The 8,834-nt window shown below is 42.6% G+C and overlaps 1 long non-coding RNA gene across 2 annotated transcripts; it reads left to right on the top strand.

The window, feature by feature from the left end:
* Positions 3,030-7,517, top strand: LOC106502728. Of its 2 annotated transcripts, none has more exons than XR_001296365.2 (3): positions 3,030-3,158; positions 6,660-6,800; positions 7,479-7,517. It is a non-coding gene; the product is annotated as an uncharacterized LOC106502728 (long non-coding RNA). The 2 variants fall into 2 exon arrangements; XR_001296366.2 differs by lacking the exon at positions 7,479-7,517 and adding an exon at positions 6,874-7,463.

The raw sequence follows: 8,834 nt of genomic DNA on the forward strand, positions 1-8,834 counted from the left end.
ATAATTTTCATTATAGTGTTTATTTAGTCATTTCTTGAAAGCTACTTTTGGAAGTGTCAGGTTTACACTAAAAGAAAGTTAAATCTGAAGCTCACTTTTTTATGATTCTAGATATGAATGGAACACATTTGGTGAGAATGTGAAATGACAGGCAGCCCTTTCTATAGAGACAGGCTGTGTTTCTGCCTGCTTGTCCCTCCTCACCCTTACCCCCAGCTATGAATATAGCAGCTCTGCCCTGTAAATACATATGACAATTAGAGATGCGGCTCTTCCAGGCCTCAAGACGTGGCTCTCCAGCCATGAGTGCCTTTCTGCAGCTGGGCGTCCAGCTGAGGGAGGGGGCAGCTCATTGGAGGGGAACAAGTTCTCCTGTTGTAATGGGTTTGGAATGTAGACATGGGATCTGTCAAAGGAACTTCTCTGTTCTCCATGCTGACAGCTTATGCTCACTCCATGACACGTGCGCTGCAGAAGCATGACCTGAAACTGATGTGTCTTGGCAGAAACAAGCTGGGAGCTTTCATCCTCTTGCTATCTGCCTTTCTCTTTCCTCCCCAATGGTATTGAACTGTTGAAGGGGTGGAGGGGGCATGTAACTGTCAGAAGAGGGTTCCCAGCTTCACCATCAAGCCAGTTCTGTAGCCACTAATTCCAGGAGAAGGCGATTCCCTGATTCTTGGAAGATAATGTTATCTGCATGTGGGAATTTACTAAACATCATAAAAACTCCGGGATGAAATACCTGCAAAATAGGAACTGAAACAATGAGAAAACAAAAGGAGCTTTGTAAACACAAGGAAATGTGACCATTTAGATAACAAGTAATACAAAAAAGGAAACAATGACCTGGTTATCCAGTTCAATATACACACTCAATTTTGATGTTGGAAGATAAAGAATCTATTATGATCAGATTTGATTGTCTATCCAATGAAAGTCTACTCTTTTCTGTATACCTTTAACATTTGTTTTGCGGAGTGAGGAGAAATGAAGTTTAGCTTTTGAAAATCCTACCCAAGTCATCCAGCAGTATAGTCACCAATTCTCTCAACAAATATTTAAAGAATATTTACTCTTTGTTAGGTCCTGGGAATGCAATGGTATAGAGGTAAAAGATGATTCCCAAAGGGTCTGTTCTTTATCAAAGGCAGAGACTGATAAAAACAAGTATGGAAATAAAATATCTGATAAGTTATAAAGTATAAATACATAAGTATATGAAGGAATCCAGTGGAGGACTGAGAAAGGATATGAATGAAGAGAAAGAACATCTTAAGTGGGCATGGACTTTTAAGGTGAGATTCAAAGGATGAGACAGTCCTATGAGAGTAGTCAGGTGAGGTAGAGGGAAGAGCATCCAGGTAAAGGAAAGAGTAGCTTCAAAGGCTCTGTCCTGGAAAGAGCATGATTCTTTCAAGGAATGAAAGAAAAGCAGTGTGGCAGAGTTAGCAAGGCTGAGAGAGGTAAAAAGGGAGTTGAACAGACACCCAAGGGCAGAATCTCTTTTATATAAAGTTAGCTATTAAACCCTCTGTGCTCACACACACTTTGCATTCATGTCGCTATAGCACATATATGATTCTGCTCTTTGATTACAGTAATTATTCAAAATTCAATTGTGAAGTCCTTGGGGGCAAGACCTTGCTGATTCTGACATGGCCATTGCTATGAATCCTACATCATCCAGCAGCTAGTACCTAGCAAGTTTGTAAAGTAGGAGAAAATAATAGTGGCTCACAAGGTTGTTGTGAGGATTAAATGAGATAATACATTTAAATAATGATGGTATAACTAACCTGTATTACACTTTGTTCTACAATTGAATTAATTGGCTTAGTCACACAAATAGTAATGGGTACAACACAAGAGATGCAGGTTTGATCCCTGGGTCAGGAAGATCCCCTGGAGAAGGAAATGGCAACCTACTTCAGTATTTTTGTTTGGAAAAGCCCATGGACAGAGGAGCCTGGTGGGCTACAGTCCGTGGGGCTGCCAAGATTTGGACATGATTTAGTGACTAAACAACAACAACATATCCAGGACTCAAACCAAGCCCCACAAGCTTAACCATCACATTAATCTGTCTCAGTTAACCGCTTCACCCCTAGGAGGCACTCACAAATTTGTGACTATTATTATCACTTTAACAAAAGGGTGTTGGATCAAAACTGAACAAATGACTTGGCAAAAACTATAGATTATATGTAAAAGCCTTTGTGTTTAGGGATAATTCCATTCATCATTCTATTAGCTTGCTATTTAATCTGCTGTTTTATTTTTCTGTGTGAGTGGGCTGTGACTATATGATTAAAAATCACCAAATCAGGAAAATGAATTTACTGTCTTCAGTAGACGCAAAACCGCATCAGATTAACTGCAAGACTAATTCAGCTATGCACAAATTAGATGTTAAGATAGATGAAAAGAATCCAATTTGACCAAGACAATGATTTTGAGACTGCATAGATCAAACTAAGTTTCTTCCTTTGTGTGAGTGATTCAGTTCAATTCAAACCTTCAAATATACAGTGCAAGGCACTGCAGGGACAACAAGGAAAATAAGCACCATCCCTTGTTGCCAAGGAGTTCATAATCAAGTTTGACGATCTTGAGGGTGGGGGTGGAGGGAGTAAGATGTTACACAAATAACCCTAACATGAGGGAGGCTAAGATTTGTTTCATGAGGTTTCAGTGAATCCTGAGATTCTCAGAAACAGATTGTTTCTCCAATGAGGAAATTACGGAGAGAAGGAGAGTTGTTGAAAGGCTGGTGATGGGCAAGTGGGATACTGGTTTTCAAAATGAAGAGGATGAAGCATTTTCCTCCCTACACTTTCTTGGAAATATGATTCTAAGTAAGATTCTAGGATTACTTATTAACAGGATGGTAGGGAGAGCTTATAGGCGTCCCTTGTGGCTCAGTGGTAAAGATACGCCTGCAGTGGAGGAGATGAGGGTTCACTCCCTGGATTGGGAAGATCCTCTGGAAAAAGAAATGGCAACCCATTCCACTATTCTTGCCTGAAGAATCCCATGGACAGAGGAGCCTGGAGGCCTACAAGTCCATGGGGTTGCAAAGAGGTGGACATGACTTAACAACAAGAGAGAACTTATACACAGGAGGAATCTGGTGATTAATAGATATCATTGAAGAGGTAATGTCAAATGAATCTTTTTTTTTTTCTGATTGTCATGGTTATTAAATTGACACAAGTGAAAAATGTGATACATATAGAGCAGCCAAGTTGCAAGATAGGTCTGGGGACAAAACAGAAGAAAAATGAGGTACATTTAAATAGATGAATTGAACACTTGTATTCAAAAGATGCTAATTAACAGATAGATGTTACTCTGAAGGACACTCTTTAGTGTCTTTTCATAAGTCGTACAACTTTAACACTGTTGTATTCATATTTAATTTAAAAAAAAACTTGGATAAAGATATAGAAGACACATTCATTAATCTGCATGCGACCTGGAGCTGGGAAGAATGGCAAACAAACATTGAAAAAATCAGGATCGAAAAAGATCTTCATTAGGTTGAAATGCGGAGAAGGCAATGGCAACCCACTCCAGTACTCTTGCCTGGAAAATCCCATGGACGGAGGAGCCTGGTAGGCTGCAGTCCATGGTGTCGCTAGGAGTCGGACACGACTGAGCGACTTCACTTTCCCTTTTCACTTTCATGCACTTTCATGCATTGGAGAAGGAAATGGCAACCCACTCCAGTGTTCTTGCTTAGAGAATCCCAGGGACGGAGGAGCCTGGTGGGCTGCTGTCTATGGGGTCACACAGAGTCGGATACGACTGAAGCGACTCAGCAGCAGCAGCAGTGTTGTTTAAAACTGGAAGCAGTGTTTCCTGTTGCCAGATGCTCAAGTACAGGCTCATCCCTCTTTGGGGCCTTGGGCAGGGGTTCAAGCATGTGACAAGTAGCTTCAGGGGCCTTCCTTCCTTCTGTTACAGGATTCACACTTGCTCTACACGGGAAACTTGCCGTTTTCCCCCGACGGCTGACTCCCACTTGGCCATCTCTCCCGGCCCCATTCCTATTCGACTTTAAACAAACGTGATCTCCACCATCATAAACACTAGACCTAAGGCAAATTTCTGTGCCTGAAGCATAGATTCTGAAACAAGAGCTCACAAGTAAACAGGATTTTCAAATCACGAGAAATTTTGACTTAGTAATAACTGCCTTTTGTAGCAAGTAGGAGATGTTTGAGATCATCCGTCTCAGAAAGATCTCTAAACACTTTAACATACCCTTGATCATCAAAATTCCTTGTGCAATGTGTGATTGCGAAATAGCTAAAGGCTTGCTGGAAACCATCAGTAGATGGCATTTAAAGAGAAGTTGAATTTTCTTCTCACATTTGACGTGGAGCTCAATTCTTCTTAGCCATAAGGCAGCATTTGCTTTCTCTGCTAAATAGCCATTTTTGCTCATCACAGAATCTGAAGTAAGATTACTTTGTGTACGACATGTAATGTAGTTATTTGAGACTTTAATACATTTTCTTTAAAGTACTATTTTTACAGATTGTTCCCGTCATTCTTATGGTCTCAAATTGTTGAGTTTAAAAGTACAGAAAGATTGTAGGAAGACCTTTTGTCATTTAAATTTTCTTCAAAAGCTGCTTACATAAATACTTCACAAGGGTATTCTGTTCTATGTGCTGGGCAGGTGGGAATACTTGCTTGGCTGTTAAGGAAAAAAAATAACATTTTTCCTCATGTTACTCTGCCACTGATAGAGCAAGGACAGTACAAAAAATTACCTGTCTCTCTTCCATTCACGCTCGTTGCAGTGAAAGAAAATCCTTTTCTCCTGTGTGTCCCATACTATGAACACTAATAGTGGTATGCTGTGTGCATTTTGCCCATTACTCTACACCCCCACTGCCTGCCTGGTGCTTGGCACTTAGTAGGTCTTGAGTAACATTGATTTATGTTGAGGGAATCCTAAGAGATCAGGTTCTACCCAGAGGATCTTCTCTGACTAATTGAGAAGCTATTTTCATTATTAGTTGTTGTTGTTTAATCGTTGAGTTGTGTCTGACACCTTTGTGACCCCGTGGATTGTAGGCCAACAGCTCTTTCGGTCGATGGAATTTCCCAGGCAAGAAAATGAAGTAGGGTCCCTTTTCCTCTTCCAAGGGATCTTCCCTGCCCAGGGACTGAACCCACGTCTTCTGCATTGGCAGGCGGATTCTTTACCACTGAGCCACCAGGGAAGCCCATTTTCATTATTAGATTTGTATGAAAACTAGACTCCTCATGAGACTTGAAAGCAAAAAAAGGAATATTTATCCTCTTACATAGGTGGAGTCAGAGAGGCCTGACTTGGAATAAACCTAATAAATAGCATCCCACATGAAGTGCCTTTGTTGGCCATTACTTTGAATCATCTTGGGACTGCTAGATGGGAATCCGAAGCTGCACATGTAGAAAGAGCCTAATAAGACGGATAACAGGGAAGCAGAAAATCTGATTAGACAGACAACCCCGTCTAATCAGAAAATAACCGCATAGGCAGAACACAAACATGCTGCTCCCAGCTGTTTGCTGTCGGAAGCCGCTTCCCCTGGAGCCTTTTTTTTAAAATCTTAATCTCCATCCATTCTCTTTCTCTCCCATTTTCTCTCTCGCTCAATATCCTGGTTTTAGGTTTCTAAGAGAGTTGGCCTGCGATCGCTGTGATTCTGTTACAAGATGCAAACGCAGTCCTGGCTGCGTGCAGGGCTGAACAAGACATCTGTGTAAATATGTTGGGATTTGTCATCTCATCCCACCCCCCAGCCTACAGCCTTTGATAGGATTAGCTGAAAGACTAGTGCCCAGGTAACTCTGCACTGGCTAAAGCCCGTGCGAGCCCCCGGCGGGTTAATCAGACCATTATAATCAGGCCTGAGAGCTGCGCTCTTCGGAGTGCAACGTGGGGGAGCATTCTCTTTGTGCGAAGTGGGTAGTATAACCAGGGGTGAACGCCACGTCTTTCATCACTGGGTCATTTTCTGAAATAAACCACGTGCAACATGATCCAGAAAAGCTGGGAAACAAGCTGAGCTATGCGTTAGACCATGGCTAGGAATGGGGGGCTTCCCAGGTGGCGCTAGTGGTAAAGAATCCGCCTGCCAATGCAGGAGACTTGAGAGACGCAAGTTCCATCCCTGGGTTGGGAGGATCCCTGGAGGAGGAAATAGCACCCCACTCCAGTATCCTTGCCTGGAAATTCCATGAGTAGAGGAGTCTAGCAGGCTACAGTCCATGGGCTGCAAAGAGTCAGACACGACTGAATGGCTGAGCACTCAGTTTAGAATGAGGAAGTGTTTGCTGTCTAGCAGGTGCAGGGAGCCTCTAGTTGAGGTAAGAGGGGATAGGTTCGCCAGCACAGGTGGCCCTTCAACCCAGCTCCTTGCTGAGTGCCTCCTGCACCGCCATGGACAGAAGGGCACTGTATTTCCTGGCAGTTGAGTGAACCTGGGTCACAAATAACATCTTAATGCCTTGTGAGGCATCTCTATAAATGCCCATCAAGTAGGAGAACTGGCACCATGATCTAGATAAATCATAGCCCCAAATATCCGATTGACTGAGAGTCAGCTAAGAGCGATCAAGGGCCTAGTTATCCGAGCAATTGTGTCTTCCCTCAGGACGTATAAAAGTGCCGGCTCCAGGGCCCGTGTTCCAAGCTGCCCATCCAGGTCTGACCTTCTGTGCTACTTAGAGAGCTGACTGTGGCTGCCAGGAGAATGCAGTGATCAAGAGGGAATGAAGACTCTTACAGCTACCATGTATGTACTGACTTCACTCCCTGGGAGAGGATTTGTTGTGACTTTGGCCTCTTGATTGAAATCTTGTTTGCAGGACACATTCTGCGTTATTGGATCTGAAGCTTACACCATTTCAAGGATTTTCCTTAAGAAAAAGAATATAAAATTGGATACAGGAGTTTCTAATAAAGTTAAATACTCCTACTCTGCAGTTTCATTCATAGGGATATACCCAAGAGAAAGTTAGCGTATGTCCATAAAAAGACAGTAAAAAGAATATTCATAACAGCTTTACTCATGATAGACCCAAACTGGAAACAATCCAAATGCCCATTAACAGCTGAATGCATAAACAGAAGAGATCTAGCCGTACAATGGAATACTACCCAGCAGTAAAAGAATTAGAAATAACTACTGGTACGTGTACTGACATGAATGAATTTGCATACATTCTGCTAAGCAAAAGAAGCCAGTCAAGTGATTCCATTTGCAAGCATACCTCGTTTTATCCACTTTGCTTTATTGTGCTTTGCAAATAGTGCATTTTTCACACATTAAAGGTTTGTGGTAACCCCCGGGGTCAAACAAGTCTTTTGGTGCCATTTTTCACAGCCTTTGCTCATTTTGTGTCTCTGTGACACTTTAAAAATTCTTGCAATATTTCAAACTTTTTAATTGTTTTATCTGTTATGGTGACAGTAATCTTTGATGTTACTCCTGCTGCTGCTGCTAAGTCACGTCAGTCGTGTCCGACTCTGTGCGACCCCATAGACGGCAGCCCACCAGACTCCACCGTCCCTGGGATTCTCCAGGCAAGAACACTGGAGTGGGTTGCCATTTCCTTCTCCAGTGCATGAAAGTGAAAAGTGAAAGTGAAGTTGCCCAGTCCTGTCCGACTCTTCGCGATCCCATGGACTGCAGCCTACCAGGCTCCTCATGGACTGCAGCCTACCAGGCTCCTCCGTCCATGGGATTTCCCAGGAAAAAGTACTGGAGTAGGTTGCCATTGCCTTCTCCAGATGTTACTCCTACTACTTGCAAAAGGCTCAGATGATGGGTAATATTTTTTAGCAATAAAGTATTTTAAACTAAGGAATGTATACTGTTTTTTTCAGGCATGATGCTGTTGCACATTAAATAGACTGTAGCATAGGTTCAATGTACTTTTGTATGTAGTGGGAAAGCAAAAAATTCATGTAACATTTTATTACAATGTTTGCTTTATCACAGTGGTCTGGAACTGAACCCTCAATATCTTCAAAGTCTTCGGATATACGATGCTCTAGAAGAGGTAAAAAATAATTCATACGATGTGCTAGAAGAGGTTGAAAAATAATTCATGGCACTCTGTATTAGAATGGCTATATTATTTAGAATGCTAGAACTCCGGTGGAAGGGTAAAATGGAATAGTCACATTGTAAAATATTTTGACAATTTCTAGTAAAGTTAAATACACACTTCCCACACAACCCAGCAATCCCACTCCTTATTTACCCAAGGGATATGAAACCTCTGCTCACACAAAATTCTCACATGAATGTTTGTTGTTGTTGTTTAGTCACTAAGTCATGTCTGACTCTTTTTTGACCCCATGGATTGCAGGTCTCCAGGCTCCTCTGTTGGAGAAGGCAATGGCACCCCACTCCAGGACTCTTGCCTGGAAAATCCCATGGACAGAGGAGCCTGGTAGGCTGCAGTCCATGGGGTCGCTGAGGGTCGGACACGACTGACTTAACTTTCACTTTTGATTTTCATGCATTGGAGAAGGAAATGGCAACCCACTAGTGTTCTTGCCTGGAGAATCTCAGGGACGGCGGAGCCTGGCGGGCTGCCGTCTATAGGGTCGCACAGAGTCGGACACGACTGAAGCCACTTAGCAGCAGCAGCAACAGCAGCAGGCCCCTCTGTGCATGGGATTTCCCAAGCAAGAATATTGGAGTGGATTGCTATTTCCTTCTCCAGGGGATTTTCCTGACTCAGGGATCGAACTCATGTCTCCTGGTTTAGGCAGGTAGACTCTTTACTACTGAGCCACCTGGGAAGCCATATGAATG

This window comes from Capra hircus, chromosome 2, assembly GCF_001704415.2.
Source record: "Capra hircus breed San Clemente chromosome 2, ASM170441v1, whole genome shotgun sequence".
Lineage (NCBI taxonomy): Eukaryota > Metazoa > Chordata > Mammalia > Artiodactyla > Bovidae > Capra > Capra hircus.